The 25,047-nt window shown below is 41.7% G+C and overlaps 1 protein-coding gene across 2 annotated transcripts in view; it reads right to left on the bottom strand.

Annotated features, from left to right (window-relative positions):
- Positions 1 to 19,522, bottom strand: part of nek7 (NIMA-related kinase 7) — a 64,122-nt gene extending 44,600 nt beyond the window's left edge. The window contains exon 1 of one of the 2 annotated variants that reach the window (XM_084909324.1): positions 19,212 to 19,522. The gene's annotated coding sequence lies outside the window, so the exon portion shown is untranslated. Of the gene's footprint in view, positions 1 to 4,540; positions 4,946 to 19,211 lie in introns of those variants that run through there. The other variant, XM_084909325.1, reaches the window with a different exon arrangement.
- Between the last annotated feature and the right edge of the window lie 5,525 nt (positions 19,523 to 25,047).

Genomic DNA, 25,047 nt, shown 5'->3' with positions numbered 1-25,047 from the left:
TGGTAACAGCTAAAAGCTAAATCCCCTACCTATTCATAGATGCATGTCAGAGTCACATTTGGACCTTTGGTGAGAGACAGCTGCAAATACACAACAGGACAGACAAGCAGAGCCATTTTATGCTAAATGTGTAGACACACATACGACTGGTGTTTGCCTGGAATAAGAGTTTTACTTTTATTATCGTTTCCTTATTTTTCACAGATCTTCCTTTTACACTGATATTCTGTCAGGCTGACTTCATTACAATTATTTCTGCACAAACATTTTCACCACTATAAATCGTCTATGAAATGTAAATGGACACAAACATGTTGTTTCTGAGACGCCGTGAGTCCATCCGAAAGACCGACGTCTCCATGCAGACCACCGACCACTCAATGAAAACAAACACTGTTTTCTGACTGCGTTCCATCTAATGTGAGACTCCAGCCCAGCATTCTCACAGTGGGCCCATCACACCGAGGTAATTATACGAAAGAGGAGAAAGGAAAAACAGAGCGAGGCGGACTGAACAGTTTTATTTGTTCTCACACTTCCAGCACACAACAGATTTGTTAATTTGCCTTTTTTTTTTTTATTCCCATCTCAAATCTTGTTTTTGTTGATTTTGTTTTTTGCATCTTTAGCCCCGTTTCCTGCTTTCACACTGCTGTGAAATAGTCTTGAGCCATGCCTCGTTTCCTTATATTTAGCTTCTTTTATTCCTACGCTTGTCTTGAGCAATAGATTTCTAAATATCTTTCAAAGTTTTCCTCTGTCCTCTGGCTGGTTTTTAACAAATTTTCACTCATTAGCGAGGTTTCAGTGGAAAGGCAGCTGTCATGAAGCCATTCTTAAGGAAAGGAAACAAGAAAAAAGGGCAAAGCTTTGCTAAATTACAGAAGAACTGGACTGAAAATCAGGATTTCAGCCAGTGGTGTTGGGATCTTGTCAAAAATTTATGGAATTATCAACGCAGAAAGTACCAGATGGGATTATATGGTGGAAATTTTGATCCACCATGCAATGCCATCTGGCAGGTGTTTAATTGGGAAGGCTTCAGCATGACAATGATCCCAAACACGTTGGCAGTGCAGTAACACACACCTGTACAGGACAAAGAAAGAAGAAACAAATAAACAAGCAGACAAACAGGAACACTATCAGTCATGGATTGGCCTGGTGGCATCAACACAGCTCCAAGAAGAAGGTCGTTCATTTCAAGAGAAAAACAATGAATCCACTCAGGTTTTTAAAGCTTTGGACTCTTTGTGTCAACGAACATGGCTGAATTTTGGAGCTTGAAGAATGGTCAGCATGGAAGCTCAGAGGGGGCAGAGATCTGCCCCAGCCTACTTTTAACCCGTCTACAAACTAGGGCTGCCACAAACGATTATTTTGATAGTCGACTAGTCACCGATTATTTTTGCGATTAGTCGACTAATCAGATCATCATCCATTCAACGTAAAACGTACAGCTTATTGCACCAGCAGCATCTGCTCTTATATAACTATCATTAGCTTACAGCTTTAAGTGTTTAAGGTATGTACTAACTAAAAATAAAGACAAGATGATAGTTTATTACATTTTAATGAAATCTGCAGATTGTTTCGGTGGAGTTTAATAAACTCCTTGCTATCTAAAATATAACAGGACACCGGAGTAAATTCTCCAGCATCTCACACTTCTGATAATCAGCTGTCTGCTTTTATTCAGCTGTGTAAAAACTATAACTTTAATCTCAGCCAAACCGATTTACTCAGGAACAAATAAAATACTAAAAAAAGCCAAACAATAACATTTTTAAGTTATCTAAGTGACTCATATATCATGTTTAACCTGAGTAGCGAAAGACAGCGGTGGGTTTGAAAACGATTTGCCGGGAGTCCGGTGTTCTCACGGCTCTAGTGACCTAGCCCCCGGCTAGCTATCGAGCTAGTGGGTAACAGACGTCTCCGAAAACGTCGGAGCGCTTTTGAAAATATGTGGTGTCTTGATAAACTGAGCAGATATTTGAGGTTTACACAGCTACATTCTCGCCTGAAAATATGTTAAACGTTTATTTTGTGACCCAGAAAGAATAATAAGAGTAATATTAAAACTAACTAGCTGCCGCCATTGTTGGAAACTGAGCTGGGCTGCGCTATGAATTCTGGGACACAGCTTCTTCTTCTTCGGGGTTTAACGGCAGCTGGCATCCTTGTACATGCAGTGCTGCCATCTCCTGTTTCAGTCCGTTATTACACTCTTAAATCCTACTACTTATTCCTGCGTCTTTTGGGATCTTACAAAGCTTCAAACGACGCGTCGACTATTAAATCAGTCGTCAACGATTTTGATAGTCGACGTAATCGTGACTAGTCGACTAATCGTGGCAGACCGCCACACACCCATAAAGATATAGCGTTTGCACATTTATCTTCATTTTTGTTTGGTATTTAAGAATTTTGTGTTACATTGTTTGGAAAAAGATCTGTTACATCTTAAAAATTATTTGAAAAATTTTGTAATTTTACAAATTTTTAAGAAAAGTTTTGCACAGTAAATGTTTTTAAAATGGCATGCTATACTGCTCAGTCATTTTGACATGTATATACAGAAGAAAATAATATTTTGCGATGTATATCGTTACTGCACATGCTTCAAATTATACCACAATATGGATTTTAGGCCATATCGCTCAGCCCTAGTTTGACCTTCTCGAAGAATCGTGCAAAACTGTGCAAAAGGAGTTTGTTTGAACAGTGAACCATGTAAACCATTTACCAAAAGGCTGAGAGAAAGCTTCTGTACCATAGTTGACAACAACTTTCCCAACCTTGATAAGAAAAAGCACATCTTCATTCAAATGGGAAGAAGCTGAGTGTAAGTTGGAAAACTGAGTAGGGATAAAGCCGGGATTGTGCAGGAAAGAGAGGGACAGATGCAAAACTATGAAAACTGCCAGCAGACAGAAAAAAGCAGCTTGTTAGCCCTGATGTGCTCGTGGTCCTGAAAGAGTCTGTGTGTGCCACAGACACTGGCACTGGCTTCAGCTCCTCTTTAATCCTCATTTCCTCCTTTCTGCATAAATCATTTAAAACAGGAGAACAGCGAAAACAAAGAGAGCTAAAGGGAGGGAGATGATTATAAAAAGGTGGATCAAGGCAAACTGGGATGGAGGAGGGATGAAGGAAAAAGTGAAGGGGAAGGGTCCTGAAATTTAGCAGTCTCAAAGAGCAGAGTGCACAATCAGCTCTCCATCCCAGGACAATAAATACGAACGCAAACCGATGACCTCGGGTTTAAGGAGAAGAGGAAAGCGATTGGGGGGGGGGTAAAGAGGAAAAATATAACGTGACACTATCTGGCCCGAGTGCACGATGTGAGAGAATCAAAGGCACCTTTGAGGAGCCAGAAGACGACAGCGAAAGTGCTGGAAGAGTGGTGTCCATGATTACAAGAAATGGAGAAACCTTTGAGTCTGCGCTCATGAAAGCCCACCCCGGGCCTCTTCTCAAAACCCCTGCTACACTAACAGTGATGACACAGAAAGAGGAGAAGAGGAAGAGAGCCACTAATGATGGAGGGGTCCAGATACTACAGAAGCAGCACACTTTCCAATTCATTTTAATCACTATTCAAAATCATTAGCACAAATGTGCAGGCACTCGTGTTCATTGGACCGTGAGCTGAGAGACAGACAGAGAGGGGTAGAAGACCAATTATACCTCAGCGTGTGAGCCGGGCTTTGAGGTCTTCGAGCAAGACAGTCCAAGACTCGATGGAATAAAAAAATGAAGTTAGGACATTAGATTGTCCTAAAAAAAATCAACAGTGTGATAAAAGGAAAACTGTGGAAAAAAGGCAGCCAAACAGATTACATGTTCCCTCTATCTAGAAATTTCCATTTCCTCATATCTGGTGACAAAAGCAGGCAACAGACCCAAACAACAACACCGACCCCAGACAGGACTCGCTGTTCAAGAACAAGCAGAGGTTTAAGCTCCGTTTCACATCTACGAGCCATTGATGGAAAAAATAATAAATAACAACCATAATAATAATAATCCTCATTTCTTATACGTAGAAAAGTGTGCTTGTAATGCTGTTACAAACCTCCACCCTCTCACTGGTGGAGCGAGGACAGAAAAATAATATTTAAAAAAGGAAATTAAGACAAAGAACTGCGCGTTGGTCCACCGAGACGCTACGAAGGCCGGCGATCCATAATGTGGCTTGCTGACTATTTATAGTCACGCTTTACATTTTTCACCTTCAGATTTTTATAGCCTCATGATTATTTCACTGCAGAAGTAAAGAGCACAGCACGGTTAGCCGGGCTTCATGTGAGGCCTAATCTGATTTATTTCCCCACAATCCAGCGCTCTGCTTTTCACCTACTGCAGCCTCTACATAACACACTTTCATCCCACCTCCATGACCCAGTAATCCCATTAACAACGCGGGACTCTCCTCTGTCTTCCTGTTTGTGCGTCTCCCCACGCACGCACACCTGTGCGTTTGTATACCCGCGCATCTTGTTTTCATTTTCCATCACTGTCTAAAGATGTTCACCATTGAGGAAAGAGCTCAAGCACAAGCAGGTGTCAGCCACTCTCCTCCTCTTTATCCATGTGCCTTGCTCTTCTCCTCCTCCCCACCTCCTCCCCTTCGTGCTCCGTCGCTCCTGTGTGCTTTGGACACGAGTTGGCACGCGGCTAAAAGCCCAGGCCACCTCTCTGCTCCATTGTCCTACCCACTCTACAGCGGTACTGACGGCGAGGGACCCTTTGTTGCCAGTCTGTCACTTCAGCAGGTGCCTTACAGTAAGAGGCAGGAGGCAGCCAGCCATCCAGCCTGCACGGCTTCGTTAGCACAGAGCAACGTTTGATGTGCTCATTTCATCAGCCGGAGACGGCAGCCGAGGAGGATGCTAATAATCACTTGAAAAACAAATACATTCCACTCAGGCTTGTAAAAGGTAAACTCCAATTTCAATGATAAAAGGAGAATGACAGACATTCATGCTACCAACAGAAAAAGAAACTGCCCCCCCCCCCATTCTAAAGTAAAACTAATTCAAACTGTCAATCACCGAGAATAAACAAGGTATATTGACAAATTGCTGACTGTGTAAAGAAAGACAAAACCGTGTGGGCAAAGTATGCAAAGACAGAGCTGCATTTAAGACAGCTGTGTGATCCCTCAGAACCAGCTCAGTGTGTCAGGGAGCAGGCTGTGTGAAGGAGAGAGCCCCCCAGGCGTTCAGCACAGGGGACCCTGGGGGTTTAGGCGCACGCTCACTACATTCACAGCCTTTCAAAACGCTGCACCACCATCACACCTCAGTTAAAATCACTTAGAAACTGAATGCATAACGTGTGAAAGGAAATCAAGAGCATTTCATTTAGACTGGTTTGTCTATCTTCAAGCGACGCCGAAGACTGCGTTTCCCCTCGTATCACTGCATCAACAGCGGTCTAATTATGGGTATATTTCCAAGTGTGACTGGTAAACAATTGGAGAATTATAACTTTTTGAGTGCCGTTTAAAGTTAAAAACACTCATGTAGCCGGATCGCAGCCAATAGAAATCGTTATCCGTTTGAGAGCACGCATATTTTAGAACGTGACTCTTTACCACCAGGAAGTTACGCCGTGTTTTTTAACGTCGCCTCGACTGCTGAGTCATTGTGTGACTCTGGATCTGAACTAAAAGTCTCACAAAATGACCAGAGGAAAGTAAAATAATCGTGTTTCCTCAAAGGAGTCAGAAATAAATGTCTGAATAAAAATGTCTTACAGTTTAGTTTCCATTAATTAGTGTAATTTAAACAGTAGGTCAACATGTGACTTGGGTCACCGCAGGGGGCGGGGCTGTGCACGTATCAAAACTTATGTAACACAACATCAAGATTTGTTTTTATAAGCGACACTGACTAATCTGAATATCCATTAACTTTTTAAATTTGCATATCAAACCTGACTCCATAATCTCAGAGATCTCACGTGTATATTATTAGAAATGCAAAAAGCATTTAATCCATGAAACAATGGATGGAGGACAGATTTGTTTTTGTCGCCGTTACTGTTTTTAAAAGCACACCCTCACTTCATGTGCACCAAAATATCCACACCCAGAGTTGCAGACCGCAGTAAGGTGAAGATCCCAAGGCTTTAGGCTGCATTAGTCCCTTGTGGCTACAACTCCTGGTCTTTCACAATGAAGAACAGAGTATTGCGCAGCCGAGCAGAGCTTCCTGCCCTCCAGGACCAACGAGGGCTTTGTTTGTTAGCCATGTCACTGACTGACCACCAAATTAGCTGCATCACCTCTGGCACCAGGATATTGGATGCGACATTCTGTTCCACGGGGCTGTGGCTGTGTTTGTCTGTGAGACCACGGGGCCTACATTAAAAAATAAAGAAATGAAAACACAACGGGGGCAAACGAGGGACTTTCACATTTTAAAAAAATAAAAATTAAACAAGGGAATACCGTGCTAACTACTGCTATGTGCTAAATAACAAGAATCGATGGGACCAATTACTCAGGATTATGTGTTTATCAGTTACTTTTAATCGGTGCACCCTGCATTAACAAATAAAACTCACGCCAACGGAAACTGTGCACAACTTTATCAAATAAAGGCATTTTCTCCTGCTTTGTTAAACAGCTTAAACCCTGCTTAGGCCCATCTCATTTGTTTTTTGAGTCGTTTGAGTCGAAGATGATCACAATCAATAGAACTGGCAAATATACTGGTTTTAATAAAATACCAGTATCTAGCTTTGACAGAGTCGAGTGTTCCTCGCTGTGTTTCCTTTGGCCGAAGCTCTTAATCAAGCATAACACGAGAAACAGCAACGTAATAAAAAGCTTCCTTCAGGCAGCGGGAGTAGACGTGGACGGTGAATCACGCTTTATGTTCATTACACTTTCGGCTTCTAGCAATTACAATAAAACAGCTGAAACAGTCCTATCCCTTAATCCATTTTACAAAGATGCAGTTTGGTTCAGCATCAGTGAGCAGTGGCCCTAAATCATATTTAACATGTCTGAGCAGCCATGTGACCGAATAATAAAATGATTTTTACCTTTTAGTCTGCCACTGTCTGGTTCTTAGATGACAAGGCACGACTCTCTGTGAGCTGGAGATGGGGGCTGTCATCGTTTTTCTAAGAACTAAACTTTAGCAGAAAACATCTGGAGTCCACTTTGCCCATCATACAAAAACCAGCAGCCTCTCTTATTCCCTCAACGCAGGCTTTTTCCCTTTCACTTGCATAGTTTGATGCAGTTACCCTGTGTAAGCAAAGAAGTTTGTCTAAGAGGAAATGACAAGCACAAGATGTCCAAATCATTAGTAATGTGAGAGGAGCAGTTCCCAGGCATGTCTCATTACATAGTTGACTGCTAAGAGCTCATGTTTGGGACTTTTCTGGGCCCAGGCCTTCTTCCATGCTCTGCACCAGCATCTGTTCTCCACAGTTTGTAATGGAAACATCTAAGACCCTGAACCCACAACAACCTTTACTCAATCCTGGCGCTCGATGAGGAAAGAAAGAGACACACAAACACAAACTGTGGTTCACTCAACACATTAATGTCATAAACGTAATCTCGTGCAAACAGACGCAGAAAAAAAAGAGAATGAATATGAAGCTGGAAGCCTACACCGAGCACGCAGTAACAGTGGGCCCAAGGAAACACGGCTCCACAAAAATCAAGCTTTGGTCTGGCTGCGGTTCAGCCCGCCGTGGCTTCTGCGGTGGCTTCTGCAATCTTTAACCAGATCCAGAGCGCTGCTCCTCAATCAGAGGTCAAATACTGCTCTGTTGCTTCACCAGCATGTGAGTGCTTTGTTATCAAGCTGCCAGGGAGGGCGACTCTTTAAGCTGAAGCTGCTTCTACCAGCTCAACAGATTCTGAATATGACGATTGTAGACTGTGAGATGATTAAAAATGGGGCTGCAGTTAGAAAACCAGGTTTAACTCGGTCGCAGCCGTGTCAACAAGTTGGCACAGAAAATAAATCTGAATAAATCAAACTATATAAAAGCAGCACCACATTTCTGCCCGGGTATATCTCAAAATAAAATACGTCCCGGGGCTAGCGATTTCTCCGGTCGGGCGACCAAAATCTATCTCTATCTATCATATAGCCCGACGGGCGGGGCTGAGATAGATTTTGGTCGCCCGACCGGAGATATCGCTAGCCCCGGGAAGTCGGGCTAGCGATTTTGCGAGCCCCGTTTCATTTCTCTCCTCACAACTTCTCCATTACATGCAAGTATTTTAGGGAAGACATGTATGTTCTGTCCTTTTTTTAAATGCAGTAATGCAATCAAGTAAAACAAGCCTGGTAACGCCATTTGTCCCATGTTGTGAGCAGGCTGCAGTACACCGACTGTAGTCGGCAAAAACTCCCAATTTTGGTCCCGATATCATATAAAAACATAAACTTGCACATGAGAATAAAACATGCACAGAAGCATAACTACACACACAAACATTTCAATGTTTATTTTTATTCCTAAGGCACTCGTCCTTCTTTGCATGAGCGCATTACCTGGCACGCCGACAGAGCATCGCTGTATGTGAGTATGTGTAAGGATCTGACGATCGGAGAATACCGTTACCCCTAAGGGGTCGCACCTCTCTCCGTTCTCGCCCTCCTCCCTTATCCCTCCTCTCTAGTCTGTGCCTGAAGGGATTTCCCTTTTCAGTTCATGAGAGATGTCAGACCTGTTCCACCATCCCTCACACGGAGGTTGGACTGTGCCCTATATTTACCCAGCATCTGTAAAACTCCACAAATCAGCCTCATTTCTAGAAATCAAAGCCAAGCGGAGCTTAACAGAATGACAGCTGAATCAAAATGCCCTCGACTCATCTTCATGCAACAAATGTATCCAATTACTTTTCACACCGAGCGTCACAAGCAGGAGTTATGAACTGTTGCACACGATACCACTGTGTGGAGATTAAATTAGGAATTCCTGTTGTTGTGAGTGTTTTCATTCATGTATGTTAACTGCACAAACACAACCACAGGCACACAGCTCCAGGTCTGGAGGTCTTTCAGACATCACTCTGGTCACTTTAACATTAGACTGGAACAGGATCTTGAGCTTTATTGTGAAAGGTTTATGTGGAAAATAAACAAGCGGACACGCGATGGTGTTACCGTCGTTGTTGCTAACGACAACGCATAAAAACAGGCGCTTGTCCGTCTGTAGTGTGGTTATATTAAATATAAGAGAAAGAGAGAACTTTAAGAAATTAATATAGCCACTACAGTGACCATCAAAACAATGAAAAAAATATTGCCGTAAACAGTTTATTTTGCGACACCACGAAACAAACGATAGCGTAAAATGAAACGATAGACGTTTTTATATCGTCATCCGATATATATCGTTATATCAAACAGCCCTACTATAAGGTGCACTTAAAATCCTTTAATTTTCTCAAAAATCGACAGTGTGCCTTATGTATGAATTCTGGTTGTGCTTAGTGACCTCGACCCGATTTTACAACTTTGCTAAGCTACGAAGCCGCAACGCTTGATGGGCTACCATAGTCAGGAGCCTCGCGGAGTAATCTGGGTCCTAAACTCCGTCAGGTTCAGGTCCCAAAGTCAAACGAACACTGCGGCATCACTGAGAGTTAAAAACTGTCTAAATTCTTTCATCTTTAATAAAATCATCAGCGTTGCTGCTTTACCAGGTGTAACAATTAAGTTTAACATCCAGGCATCCATGAAAACATAATGTATTAAATTTAGTTAGAAGTTAGCAGGAAGTTAGCTCGCTAGCTTCCACCTAAACATGATATAGCATGTTCTGACTGAGAGATTTCTGAAAAATCCAAACGTACAGCTCTGATATCACTTCCAACATAAATGAAGACAGAAAACTAAACAGCAGTGACGTTTGTAGGGTTACTGAAGTTGGGCTAGCTGGTATATAATGATGTGCTACGTGACCGCTAGCAACACAGCTATGTTAGCATAACATAAACACAGTGAAGCTGGAGGATGAACGCTAACTTTTTTCCACTTGATAAAAGTTAACATGAGGGTTCCTGATGGTTAGAGACAAATGCAATCGCATGGCAGGATGCTGTAAACGGACCAAACTTCAGTCAGGAGAACAACTGAGATAATCCATCCACAATACCAGGTTTACTTAATGCGCCTTATGGTCCGAAAAATACAGTACATAAAAGATTGGTGCAACATCTGGGCTGCTAATGCAATCAAGCTTTGTTAGCAAGCTAAAAGTATAAATTGCGTAGGTGTTTAGCAGACTTGGCAAAATCTTTCACTCTTTTGCATGTAGTATATCTGATACTTTACCAAAGTCAGGTTTATTTATATCAGAATAGAGTTGACAATATTCAGAAAATGAAAATGTCAGTTACCGATATTTGCATAGAAAGACTGAAGCAAGAGGGGAAAAAAAGGGAGAGATGGAAAGAGAGAAGATCCCCAACAGGGGTTGAAAGCAGCTAAATCAGATAGGTCTTTCCTGCCTCTTTCTTTCACACATTACAATATTAATATTAATGAGACTTCCTGTTTTTCCCACCTGTTTTTTTTCCTCCCTCAGATGATTTGAACATAAAAAAACTTAAAAAGCGCAAATTCCAGGAGTTGCGTATCACAGTTTGACCTGGAGCCACACAGCAGACACCAACCATGACAGACTCGCTGTTCAAAGCACGCGGGAGCTGCTTTCATCAGGGTATCCTGGTGGGGTTTTTTTACAGTTTGACACCACCAGCCCATGCCATCTGCCTTTTTCTAAAATCACAACTTCAAGATGAGCTTTCTGCTTGTGTGTTGTTTTAAGGTGGGCTTCACAACCAAGGCCCAGCGTCACGCAAGCTTTTCCTGCTATGCTGCTTGCTGGCTGCTGTTTACAGCCAAGCCTCGCAGTGTGGTGCAATGTTAAATATTCACTGTTAAACTGTCAAGCCAGAACTGCTTGGGAACCCAGCCAAGCACTCACAGTTCAGCAGCATCGGATTCTCCTCTTCTTCAAACATAACCAAACCAAATCAATCACTCTGTTTGCAGCCAAACCAAAAATCAGATCACGTTACCTCCCTCCTCCTGCCACACGCCTAATTCCTGATAGCCTCGGCCTACAGGGACCACTTTATTCAGCCTTTTCCTTCATTTATAAGTAAACACATATTCTTTATCATAAATACTAAACACATATACATTAACACTCATCATTTGTAATTTAAAGACCCCGTACTCTGTCTCCCGACGTCTGGCATCAGACATCTGTAAAATATTTTATTTGATGCCCCAATACCACACTGGCAAAGGTCTCTCATCCTTGACTTGGCAGGACTTCTGACAGAGCCAGCCGGCAGTGCCACGCAGGCCTAACTCCTGCTGCTACAGCTTCCTGCTGCTCTGAGGGAGTCAGGCTGCGAGCCTCCCAGACTGTGGGCCAGGCAGGGCAGGAAGGAGGAGACTGAGGCGAGGCCCCAGGTAGAAAGGACTCCCAGGAGAGGTAAAGCAAGAACAAGAGGACAGAGTCGAGACCTTTCCAGTTAAGATGTGTAGCACTGCTGGCTTAATCAGTCTGTTAAAGTGACAACATCCTGACAGAGGTTAGCTTTACTCAGACATGCCTGCTTTTTGAGGGGAGGATAAACGCATAGGACTTGTTGTGGTTTAACAACCCTCATGAAGTGAAACCACCATGCTTTTAAATGTGTACTTCTCACCGTCATTAAGAGCAGGGTCTCTGTGTGTGCATGCACGCAGACCGATCATGTCTGAATGTGCGCCTGAGTCGATTGTCTGCACCAAGTCAGACCCGCTAACATTTGTCAACATGGCACACGTCTGACAGCACGCCGTTACACAGGGGCACGTCAAACATTGTAACTTTGTATCTTTCCTGTATCTCGAGTTGCTCAACAAACTCAAAGCCACAGTTGTTTTGAAGAATGCCATAAAAACTCTTTGAGCAAGAAAAAAAACTGTCTTGGCGCAAAAACTCACTTCCAGACTTTGTCTCACGGTCTCACTCTGCCCAGATTAATCTCACTGAAGCCACAAAACTGCTCCTTTATAAAAAAAATTACCTTGACTTTGACCAACCGAACACCAGTATTAAGTAGGGGTGCAACAATACTCGTATTGATATTGAACCGTTCGATACAGTGCTTTCGGTTCGGTACGCATATGTATCGAACAATACAAAATTTTTAATTTATTTTATCAACTTTTCTTCTGACGATGCTGTCTGTGTTGAGCGCTCAGTGGATCTGCGTTCGACTACTCCGCCTAGGCTGCACTGTCGAGCGCAGATCCACCGAGCGCAGTGCAAGCTAGCGAGACAGAAGCTAAGCTCTTGTTGCAACATGGCAAATTGAACCTCCCCCACCCTCATTCAGATCTGGTGTTTGGGACTATTTTGGTTTTCATGTGAAGCATGACCCTGATGGACAAAAGTAAAACAGTATGTCGGATGTGCCACGCAATGCTCAATTACATTGGTGGGAACTAGTGTGTTAGCGCGGTTTGCTCGTTAATGCATTGACGCAGTCCAGCCCCACGCACGGGGCGATCCGCGGTAACTCGTTAACGGAGATTTGCCGTGTTGTGGTGTCAACGTCATTTCAGATTAACGCTGACAGCACTAGTGGGAACACAACGAATATGACTGCACATTTACTCCGACAGCATCCTAGTGCAAAGACAAGTGGAAGCAGACAAAAACAACAAGCACGCCTGCTACAAACTTTACCCGAGTCATTTAGACAGCCGTTAGCACAGGATTCTCCTTATGGGGACCTGATATGTTTAACATGCTGCTGAGAATATAGCCCAGAAGAAGCGTATAGTATAGCTTTTATTTTGGAAAGAGACATTTCTCTGTAATAAACTCTCTTTTCCAAAGATGAGTGATTTCTCCATCAGATAGATTTATTTTTTATTATTGTTTTGTTGTTTCAGCAACATTAAATTTAAAAACTGTACTTTTTAGTTAAAATATATATTTATAATTTTAATAAATTACATATTAAGAAAGGCATGAACATTTTTTTGTATTGAAAAAATATCGAACCGTGAATTTTGTGTATCGTTGCACCCCTACTATTAAGCTATGATTTGTTATCCATGCGTTTATCACATGAGTCTCTCCTCACTGTGAGAGACTCATGTGATAAATGAATGGATAACAAATCCTCTCAAATGGTGTTATTAAAATAATAACTAGCAACAGGCTCAGAGTAAATACTATGAAAAGCCATCAAACCAACATGTTCGGACGCCCGCAACTTGATGAGGATTAACGGAAGAGGCTTAGGAGTCACAGAGGCCAAGGTCAGGGAGAGCGTCTGAAATGAGAAGCAGTAATATGGGACAAATCGAAGAAATGGGTGATGTGGAAGTGGAAAGAGAGTGAGACAAAGGGGCTTGAGGGCAGTTTTGGCAGCAGGAGTTAAGGGGACCTTTTCATTACGACTCCTCTTCCTTCTCGATGCCCTCAGGCACTGACCACAGCCTCTAAGCCCCGAGCCAAACCGAGAGACCAGGGAGACCACAGAGGACTGCAGTGAGTCAGGGTACAAACACAGAGGGAGGGGAGGAGGGGCAGAAGAAAGATGTCTCCCACATGTAAACGAAGCGTCGCGAAACGGATTCAAATAAAAGAGTATGGTTTTACCCTTTCTTCATTTTAGCTACGACCCAAGTGATTTCTGTCACCTACCTATATTTATCTACACCTAATTATTACAAGTCTATATTTTCAACATGTACCACCTGACCATGATAAAATAAGCATACATAACGTTACAAGTTGTAAATAATATAACAGCTTTATATAAGTTTGTATACAACTCGGCTCATTAGAAATACTTTGAAGGTGGTTACAGCGTTTTAACAGAGCACAGTGACACATTTCTAAAATAGGGCTGTGCGATATGACCAAAATCTCATATCAGACATTTATCGTCCCAACAACGATATATAATCGCAAAAATTTTACATTTTCTGTAAATTCTGTCAAACTCGAACAACTCGACTTGCGTGAAGTGTTTTCAGCTGGGCGTCCTGTACCTGGAGTCGAGTGTTACATAAGTTGAAACGGCTGCAATTTTCTTTGTGAGCATTTATTACACGGCGTGCTGCGGGGAAAAGCCTGTTCTAAGGTTTATTTTTTAGCACCTGACGGCTCTTTTTTTGTTTCTCATACATAAACACTCTCCATACTATTTCATGTGACTCAGTTTATTTTGAAAAATCTCAACAGGATCCTGAGCTTTATTGTGAAAGGTTTATGTGGAAAATAAACAAGCGGACACGCGATGGTGTTACCGTTGTTGTTGCTAACGACAACGCATAAAACATATGCTTGTCCGTCCGTAGTGTGGTTATATTAAATACAAGAGAGAAATTCTACAGTGACCATCAAAACGATGAAAAATTATTGACGTAAACAGTTTATTTTGCGACACCACGAAACAAACGACAGACGTTTTCATATCGTCATCCGATCTATATCGTTATATCCATCAGCCCTATTTCTGACCCAGAGTGCAACGGGTCACAGCAATTTCCTGTTAGAAGATAGTCTTGCTGCTCTGAAGATATCATGGTAATGGGGTAGTATCAGCATTTGAATGGGGCATTTACTTCCTTTCTTTTGGAGCAGTGAACACAGTGCAAATCATCTATTTTATGGTTGATCACAACGATAAAAAAAAAAAAAGTTCCCTAAAATGAATCCTGTAGTTTTATCTCTGACGTCACTAGAAATGGAAAAAAAAACTAACTGTAAAAAAAGAACAAAGACTGCAAGAGAGAGCAAAAAATGTCCCCAGATTTTCACACTAAAAAGGGGAAGGGTAAAACAGACAATCTGTCAAAACAAAATGTTCTAATACAAATTTCCTCTCTTCGGCAGCAAATCCCGTGTGAAACATTAAGGCTTATTTGTGGTGAGGTTGGAACAAATGCCCATAGCACACTCAGCATGCAACACACACAAAAATCCTCCTCTCTTTCTGTTCATAAGTGCAAATTCATTCTGCTTTTGTCTCATCTCATAACAAATGCATACTGTCACTGTCACTGATGTGCTGTTTACTGTGGCATATAGCATCTTGTAATTATTCTGTGAAAGTGAATTTGTATCCTGAGGGATTTGTATTTTTGTGTGTGGGTAATCAAAAGCGATAGAGAGGGGACGACTGCAGAGTGATCACCGATAAAAATCCGACGGTGCTGCTGGAGAACCATCTTTACAGCACAGTTCACAATATGCCGAGATGGCTTTGGTACTTCAGTCATACACTGACTTAACCTGCAGGCTAAGCCCTGATCAATAGTGGATTTTACAGGCCTATGCTTACAATTTGGGGGTATTGTAAAACAAATGAGTAATAATGCAATAATGCACTGTATATGACTACTGTAATATATCTAGGTGTATAGATAACCAACTAATATACATTGTGAAAACACCTGTTCATCTACTTAATATCTGCAGTACACTGCATGAGCAGCTAGTCTACCAACATCTAATCAGAGTGTTAAAATGCAAACGTGCTGTCAGTTACTGATCCTGCATAACTTACTTAATTTGGCAAACCTGTGCAAAATGAAAACGAGTGTACAGCGTGAGCCACGCTTACCTCCTACAGCAGCTTTATTAAAAAGCAATTTCCAAATCAAAACTGCTAACTGTGCTGAAATTATTCAGTCTTCATTTAAAGCTCTGTCTGCTGTGCACATGAGCATTATTTTAAAACAGGTCTTGTTTAACTTTCTCAATGTACACTGAAAAAACATTTACATAATTGCACCATTTAGTTACTTAATTACTTTAATAGAGCGATCATATAAAAACACAGTTCTTTCATAAAGGGTTTCAGAGACTGTTTAAAAAAAGAGAACAGCAAAGATGTGAATCAACCCTTCCTCTCATTTCAATGATACTCCACGGTCCTAGCATTAGCTGACCCACGGGCACTGAAAGCATTTCATAAACTTTGAATGAGGTCCTAGGTCAGTAATTTTGTGTTTGCATGTCTTTGTAGTGGGTTTCCCCCAGAGCACTACACAACCCAATGAGAAAAGGCATCAGTGCCACAGTGAAATTGAGAACTTTCCCGTGACGTAAGCAGCTGCGAGGCATCCACCAAGGATATTTGAATACTTGAAACATCAGCGACCCCTGATAACAAAGAGGGGAGATGGATATGAAAAATATTGACGAGCAGGCAATTTAAGGAGTGTGAAGCTTGCTCACACATCCCACTCTCACTGCCAAAGAACCTATTTTAAACTCCAAGCCTGGAAATGAAAGACTCAATACTGAAATGCTCTTTTTTTAAAGAAATATTAGCCATTATATTATATTTCTATTTTTTTATGTGCAAATAATCTCAAAACCTGAACAACAGAGAAACCTATACAGTGATCTGCTACTTTTGCCAGTTTTTCTTCTGCACAATGCTTGGCCAAGGTCTTTGACATCATGCAAAAGACAGCGTTTAATGTAGCTCGAAATGGCCTCGGGAAGCATCTTCCTTCAAATATGCTCTGTGAAAGCAAAGAAAAGAGCCAACATTTTTTTTGTTCTCTGTGAAAACCCAAAGGCAAGATGACTGTTAAAAGTGGTCAGATGACAAATGTCTCATCTGATCTTTAATCCAGGAGGGGGGGCGGCTTCAGGGCTAAAACAGGAAACTCACACAAGATTGAGCTATTTGGTAAATTCCACTGTGCTAAATCACCGCTGCAGTGCCGCACATTTCTCCACACCGATGAATGGCATTTCAGTCCTCGCTCTCAATGTCGTGCTGCTATCAGACAATGTGTATGTATGGGACCCCGGGCGCCATCAAATATCCATGTCTGTGCTTCTAAAACAAAACTTTTTCTTCAATTTATGGCATCGTCAGCGTCTCTTACAATAAATAATGACTTAAATAATTTCTAATATGAACAATTTTCAGTTTCTACTGTAACACTTTTATTAAATCCAAACAACAGAACGGGGCTAAACAGCCGATTTTTGCCAGAGCCTGTCAAAAGTAATCCACCTCTCATCAGCTCACGTTCAAAGTGGGATGTTACTGGCAGAAATCCCTCATCACAGAGACTGATGCAAACATTTGGCAGCCATTTTCTGATCATCTGGTTCATGACACATTCCTTGATAGTCAACTTCACAGAGCCAGCCAGTGTTCATCTCAATCACCTGATGACGCTGGCAGACTCGAGCCTGTTGTCTGACGATAATCGGATGTGGCAACAGAGAAGTGAGTAATAATTGGGTCAACAAGGTATGTCAGCTCCCACTAACTCTGGTTTGAATCATCTCTCTGCAGCGTAGCCAAACGTGATAGTACGACGCCTGAAATATTTGGCTGTGATAGGCAGCGACAGCAACGTGGCACGGGATACTGCTTTCAACCTACATCTGACCCCGAGATGATTAGGCTTAGCGGAGATGAAGCCGCCCACATACCTGTGCAGGGAAATCTGGTGGTATTTGTTTTGTTTGCTGTGCCTTTGGCTTGTATTCACTCCTTTTTTCCCCAACTTGTTTTTCTACTCATGCCATTATTATTATTATAATTTGTATTTTTAATATTATTACGTTCAAAATTAAAGATGAGAAATTACAAAGTTCCAACAAAACTGTGGAAGCCATGAGTGTGTAAAGGTTTTGCAATAACTACTGTGACTCAAATTCAAATTTTATTTGTCACGTACACAGTCATACACAGTACGATATGCAGTGAAATGCTTACAACAAAGGAAGTAAAACGAGAAAGGCCTGATCTCCGATTTATTTTTTATTTGAATAAATTACTTCTTTGTAACGACTAGCAGCTCTCTTCCAAATAAACCTCATCTACCAAGTGTATAGTTTTTATTGTGTTTGGCAGCGTGGAACAAAAAGACAGCTGGAAGCGCGTATGGCTTTTCCAAAAATTACTAAAAGGTTAAGAAACAAGTGTTTTGTAATACACCTTTACATGTTTTCCTAGATTAAAAAAAAAGAAAATGCAGAGGTGGGTTTGTTTTTTGAACTTCCATATAATAACATATTTGCAATTTGTCTGACAGCTACTTTGGCTTGAGTTTAATAACACAAGCCCACATATGACAACTAAAAGAAACTAAACTAAAGCAGATTCACTTCAAATTTTTCATTTTTTATTGAATTTATAAAAAGAGCATTATTTTTTCCCCTTATCAGTGATAATTGTAAGACAAATCATATTTAGATCAATTTAGATCTATAAAACATCAGAACACAGTGTTATTGAACGTGAGACCAACGGTCCAAATCTTAAAATTATTTACTTGACTTCATTTTTTTTCTATCAAAATGTCTCGTGGTTGTTTTAAATTTTAGTCTCCACACATAAAAAATAATTCCATCCACGGGAAAATTACAGTATGGACGTATGTAAACTACTGGGTTTACATTTACAGAGCATGGGTGCCAAGCAGAGGTTCGTGAAAGGCACCCACTCCATATCCAACCCTGCTTTGGCCCCGCTGCAGTCATGTTCATGGATGTTATACTACTCGACTAGGAATTCCTCCACAGCTGAGACTTCAAGTATAGTAAGCGACGTTGACAGACACGTAACACATCACTATTGACACATTATACAAAATAAGCCTTTGACATGAAAAATACCTTCACATCATAAACTACTGACAATCAAGGATGTAAAGAAACGCTGTAAAGACAGTCGTGTTCTTCTACATCCCCGAGGCGGTGCGTGATTACTACTGTTTGAAAGCTGTTGTGTAGTACGTGTAACATGACTGTAACATTGTAGCAACAAGTGTCCACTGTCATGTTGGCACCGCAGGATTAGCCGCTTTAGCACTTTAGCACAAAGCCTTTATTGCCTTTATAAAACATTGTAATGTAAACGTTACAAAGCAGCTGGAAGCGTTTACTGACACCTTCGACTGTCCAGTTTTATAAAGATAAAGTCCGCAAAGCGACATGCTAGGAAGCTAACAAGCTAGCCTAGCTAGCGAACTTCGAAAAACTTCTTCAAATTAGTGACAAACTTGTGTCTGAAGGGCAACTGGTGACTACTACGAACTTTTTCTGTCACTTTCCGAGGAAGTTAAAGCGCAAAGGGCAACAGCTTACGAGGAGTTCATTAGCAGTAGTTGAGTTTCAAAAAGTTCACTGTCAGCTAACGCCGTGTCAGTTCTTACCAGGAAGTGGGAGACAGTTGCTAAGCTATTCCTTCTTCACGCTGAGGCTTTTTCCTGATGGTTATGGCGGTTATCTTTGTTTTGACTTTTCCTTTCTTTCCAAGGTCGCTGCGAGAAGTGGACTCGGTGGGCCTCTGTTCCTGCGTGGCACCGTGACTGAGCTGGAAAGTTGTCTCGCAGAGAGCGCCTGTGCCGCACAGCCAGGCGAGATGTGTACGTGTTTTCGGACAGACTCTCCACTACTAGGCCCCCCTCATCACCACAACGCTGACCCGTGTGACTGTAATGTAAACAACCCAGCATTCCCGGAGCGCAGGGGAGGGGCGAGTGTCAAAGAGTGAAGGGAAACTGTCAAATACCGCGAGATTCAAAGGAGCAACTTCACCACCTCGCGCTGTCTTTACTTTGAATCGTGTTATTTACGGACAGAGAAGTTTCCTGTTTCAACTTACGGTGCATTTACCGGCTCTTCCTCGAGCTTTTCACTTTTAATTGCTGCTGGGTTTTTCAAACGCACTTGTAGACAAGTGGCATCTGCTTATATTATAGGAAAACAGGTATGTCTATAGCAGGCACCTCAAAAGCTGTGCAGCTCACACCCGAATAATTTAGATGGGTAAATAGATTTACAGTTATCGCTCTGTGTTTAGTTTAAAGAAGTTGCATTACACCAAAAAGTTGCACCTTAGTGTTGCAAATTCCATCCACCTCTCCAGTTCACTTCTGTGGTTGAACAGAAGATGATCCTAGCTTTCATAGGGCAAGATGGCCCACTTCAAGTGGGCCTGTTGTCCAAGCCTCCCGCGATTATCTCGACTTGGGTTTTGTTTTTTGGTTTTTTTATGGCAATTTTTGCTCAGAATCGTTGCGTTTTTCTTTATACCGCCCACCACTGTCTAGGATGTCATTCTTAAGTTGCAACAAAACTAAAACATTTGGTATTCCAACTTTGCTCAGAATTTGCATGACAATCTGTTGAGGCAGTGTAAGAAGGTTCAAGTGTGTAGAAGCAGCCGGGTTGCGCTGAATCCACTGATCCACACGCATACTCTCGGCTATTTGCTCACAGTCTCGCTTGCTATCATTGCACGTGTGCACATGACACGCGCAGAGTCTGTAATTGGGAATATTAGGAGAATTTATTGACAAAAAATGGTGCCGCGGATTGACTCGCGTGGACAGCGAGCGCAACTGGAACTGATCAGCTTACTTTGCTTTGATAAGAGCTTCAGCAGTGATTTCAGACTGACAATTCAAACAGCGCTGATACACAGGAAACACATCTGTCTTCTTCCCATCCCCATTGTTAATAATCAACAAGTTAGGTGGGGCTGTGTTTTTTCTCCCTACTTCAATCGCCTTTTTTGTTAACCTCACTGCAAATATGGAGAAAGGAGAGATGCCTGGAGTGTGGGATTTTTTTCCCCCTTTTTCTTCAACAACAGTTGAAGATTAAAAGAAACGTCTCACAGAAATCTGTCAATTCTGTATGTGAATAATGCTGTGTGGAATTTAATGGCATGAGTTATATTGGGTTTCCTCTACACCCACATTTTCTCTCAATAAGATCAATGCCGCTCAGTGACAGATAGGGATGGTCTTTTGTATCTTCAAATTTCAGGTTTCTAAGGGAATAATTAGATGGATGGAAGAAAAGTAATGCATCAGTCTGTGAGGGGAGCTGCACCCCGAGTTCCTGTAGTTCAACACGCATGCCTCCACGTGTTTGGTAGAAAACTGTTTAATAATCGTGTTGGGTTTCCATTGTTCTAAAAGTGGCTCTCTGCACTGATGCGGCGCTTTAAACCAATGGCAAACTTTTTGTGTTCTTTTTTTATTGTTTATTTAACAGAGGGGATCTCCTTTTGATTTGGGGATATTTTTTTTAGAAAGGGAAGCATTCTCATCTATTTCGCTCTGTTCCTTTCCAAACTTTCAGGTGTCGCTCGCAGGTAACCAGCATGGAAAAGGTTCTTCCTCCAGGGGAAATGAAGTAGGTTGAATCGCTGAGTTTACAGAGACCTTTTACTGTAAGTGTGACATTTAACTCTGATGTGTTTGAACACACATGCTGAACGATATTCCCACAAATGAGATCTGATGACAGCGAGCCTGAATTTACAAGAATTTGGCCGCAGTGTGAATGTTACGATATTCCATAAGCGATGGCAATAAAAACAACAACCAAAGTTGTTAGACCTCATTTCGTTGTATTTCTCTGGGAAAACACATGGAAATCCAGTATAGAGCCAAACCAGAGTTTCTGAAAGTCAACATTTGCCATGACCACTTTTATTCCTCAACTCTTTTAGACAAGCTTTCTTCTCATTTCTTTAAGTAGTCTTCAGGAATAGTTCTCCAGGCTCATTGAAAGACATTCAAAGGTCTGCTTTAGATGTTGGCTGCCTTTTGTTCCATTTCCTGTCAAAATGATCCCACACTGCTTCAGCACTGCTGAGGTCTAGGCTCTGGGGAGCCCCATCCATGACTGAGAGTGTTGCATATTGATGTCATTTAGATTTGGATTCATCACTCCATGAAACCTACTACCACTGCTTTTCAGCCACTTCTACTGTAATTTGGCATTTTATTAAAAATGGCTTCTTGACCATTTCTGATGAGGCAAACAGCAGGTGGATCAGCTGAATGGCGAGATGCCTCCTGCATGCGCTGTGTCAGGTCTTTGCTGGATTTTTTTCCTATAGGACATGAAATCTGCATCACATACTGTTCATCAGCCATGGCGCTTCATCTTTTGTCCTCCACCTGTTCAGTTTCCTCAGATTACCTTTTAGAACACACTCCAAAGCAAAATACTATTTAATGTCTGCCAAACTGTGGCATCTTTCAAGTTTTATTGTCACGTACAGATAAACAGTGTAGCCACGTGAAATTCTTTGGCTTGTGCTCCTCAGCTTTACATGAACATATAGAAGTGTGCAGTTATATTAAAGAGGAAAATAATAATAAAAATAACAAAATACTAAATTATTAAATATTATAGAACGTAAGACAACTGTTTGGTATTTACAGTTTGTGCAAAAACTTGTGCAGTAAAGATTTAAAGTGACAGTGTGTAGAGTCCAGTGGTTGTAGTGAGTGTGTCATGGTGTGTGCAGAATGTCAGCAGTTCAAAAGCCTGATCACTTGTGGTAGATTAGCAGAGATCTAAAGAAATTGGAATAAAATAATATTCTATTCATAAGTCAGCGTTAAGTGGCTTAGCAAACAAAAATAGTCTGAAAGTTTCCATAACATATTCCATATTATTTAACCCCACCTGGAATTTTAGAACCACTGGATGAACATCTGTCTGCAGACCGTACTTTACAGTTGCCCATTAATCCTGTAGCATTCCAAGGAAGCATGCTAGGAATGGATGTTAGCTAAAACAGGTGGTCCTATACTCATTTATTGTATCATTATTATGTTAGAGAGCTTAAGCTGTGACACTGGTGCAGCGGGTTGCGAAGTCGTTTATGTAAAACAAGATTAGTAGTGATCTAATGTGGGAAGATCGGATACTGGTCACTCCCAAAAAAAGAGTGGAATTTCAGTTATACGTAACTCCAAACACTCCCACCTGAAATAATATGGAAATCTGCATTTGCATTGTTGAGGTTAGATATGTAATCCAAGCTAAAAAGACTACAGAAAGCTTAAAATTAATCTGAGTTTACTTGCAATGTTTTTTACATTAAAAAAATTAAGTCGTTTATACAAAGACCAACTCAATTAGACAACAATTCATCTGATTATTTGTAAACATGATACACTTTAGGCCAAACTCAAACATTGTGAAATAAAGAAAAAACGGTCAATTTCACATAATTTGCACAATAGCAGTATTAGCTGTGAACAAGACCCACACAGTGTTTTTGTTTGTGTGCAGGTTTCAGTGCATTCCAGCTTTTCACTGCTAAATTTGCAGATTTTTTTTGCACCCAGAGGCTGAAAGCACATTTTAAACACTTAAAAAGAAAAAAAATGTTGGCGTCTTTTTATTTTCCTGCGTGTTGTTGATCTGGCTCAGGGGTTAGGTATGACTGCAATGTGGTAGAGACAGAAGCTGCAGTCAAAGCTCCTGTGATCGGGTGCAGACTTCATAGAGACCAGCAGATGGAGGGGAGAGGATCTGCGTGCATCCTGAAGGTTTAGCAAGAACTGAGAGGTTACACTCCTCCAGTACAAAGATGACCTGTCACACACTGAAGCATGCCTTATCAATGCAGACGAGCATCCTGTTTATGTACCTCACAGAGCACAGCTATCACAGGAAAAGAGAGAGGGATTACAGATGGAAATATGTATGAAATGTTGTATCTCCCCGTCTCTCTCTCTCTCCAAATACCCAGGCGAACTTGGAGGCAGCGTGCATGTGATGCCTGCATTTCCATTTTATTCGCTAATTAATGTTGTTTTGTCTTCAAAGTGCAATTGCAACCTGTAGTTATCAGCCTTGATCGCAGCATTTTCAAGGTTGTCTAGATGTGAGCCGTCACATAACAAACAGGTGTAAATATAGAATAACAGCTCAACAGAGAAATGGAGGATTTATGGCATGTGGAGAGCACTGTGCAAATGAGGCACAGGAGAGATAGTTTGTGATAACGTGAAGGACAAAACAGGCATAATATTTCTATCTATATCGCTTTTACAAAAGCTGCTTTTCACCGCCTGCTTTTGTTTGTGCGCGTCTGCTCGGCGTGTCTGTTACGTTTCCCTGCATGTTTGCTGGTGTGGTCCTTTCTCTTGGCAAACACCCAGCACGCTGGATCTCTCCACCTGCTCTGCATCAGCCAGAGGGGCAGGCCTCAGTCTCACACTTGTGCAGCTCTCTCTCACACACACACAGCTGTTGAGCTGTGTTTCATTCACATCGTCACCCTTCTGACATCTGTCTATGTGTGTGTCACGGTGCCGGTGTGTGTCTGAGTTAGCAGGGTGCTTGGTGTGCGAGGTGAGGTTAAATGGGTGCCTAGCAATGAGAGGAGGCAACTGAGGCGGAACTGGCAGAATATCTCTCACACACACACACACAAGCAGTGACAACAGAAACAACACTATCAGAGCAACATGTAAACTGCAGGTGCGCCCTGTGCCTCGGTGATTATTCCATACTTTGTTTCGACCCTGTCGCCTGTCACCGTGCGTGCGATAATGTGTGATAATGTATGTGCGACCTCGTGCAATGTGCGCTTGCAGAAACACACTTTGAGTTTTGCACTTGTTGCTTTGTAACATCTAGAACTAGATGCACGCTCAGCGAAGTATTTATTTTTTCCTGATTTCATTTGAATCTGACGTCGACCTGGTTCGTGGGGACTGGAGATTTTCCCCTGGTACTTCCTGTGATGACAGGCAGAATCCTCATCCTTGGAGTTGGTTTCTCATTTGACCTTTCCGTGTAACATATTTTTCAGACAGACATATCTAATATCAAACCTTGGTTGCAAATGTCACAAGCTTAAACCGACGTTAAAAACCAAACCCTTCAAAATTTGCACAAATGCATGTTTTGTTTGTAAATCCAACGAGCCTGCTCTGACCACAGGAAGTTGCATTTCTGCAGGTGGTTTTTACAGCTAAAATCACGATGGCTTTACATGTGTTTGATCAAAGCACTCTTGCATTGTACATCGTGATCCACGTTGAATTGACTGATTGGACTGGCCAACCTGCAACCATCTGGGATCGGCTCCAGCCTCACCGTGCCCTTGAATTGGATAAGTGGAATTAAATGGATGGATGTACACTGAAACTAAAGCGCTATATGCTGAGCAGAAACCCATCGGCTTTATCTGTAAATGAACTTTTTTTCCCCCCTTTTTTTGGA

The sequence above is a fragment of the Perissodus microlepis genome, chromosome 17 (genome assembly GCF_051167445.1).
Source record: "Perissodus microlepis isolate ML-2025 ecotype Zambia chromosome 17, ASM5116744v1, whole genome shotgun sequence".
In the NCBI taxonomy this organism is placed as follows: domain Eukaryota; kingdom Metazoa; phylum Chordata; class Actinopteri; order Cichliformes; family Cichlidae; genus Perissodus; species Perissodus microlepis.
The sequence above is the reverse complement of the archived record's forward strand: the minus strand, read 5'-3'. Positions and strand labels throughout refer to the sequence as shown.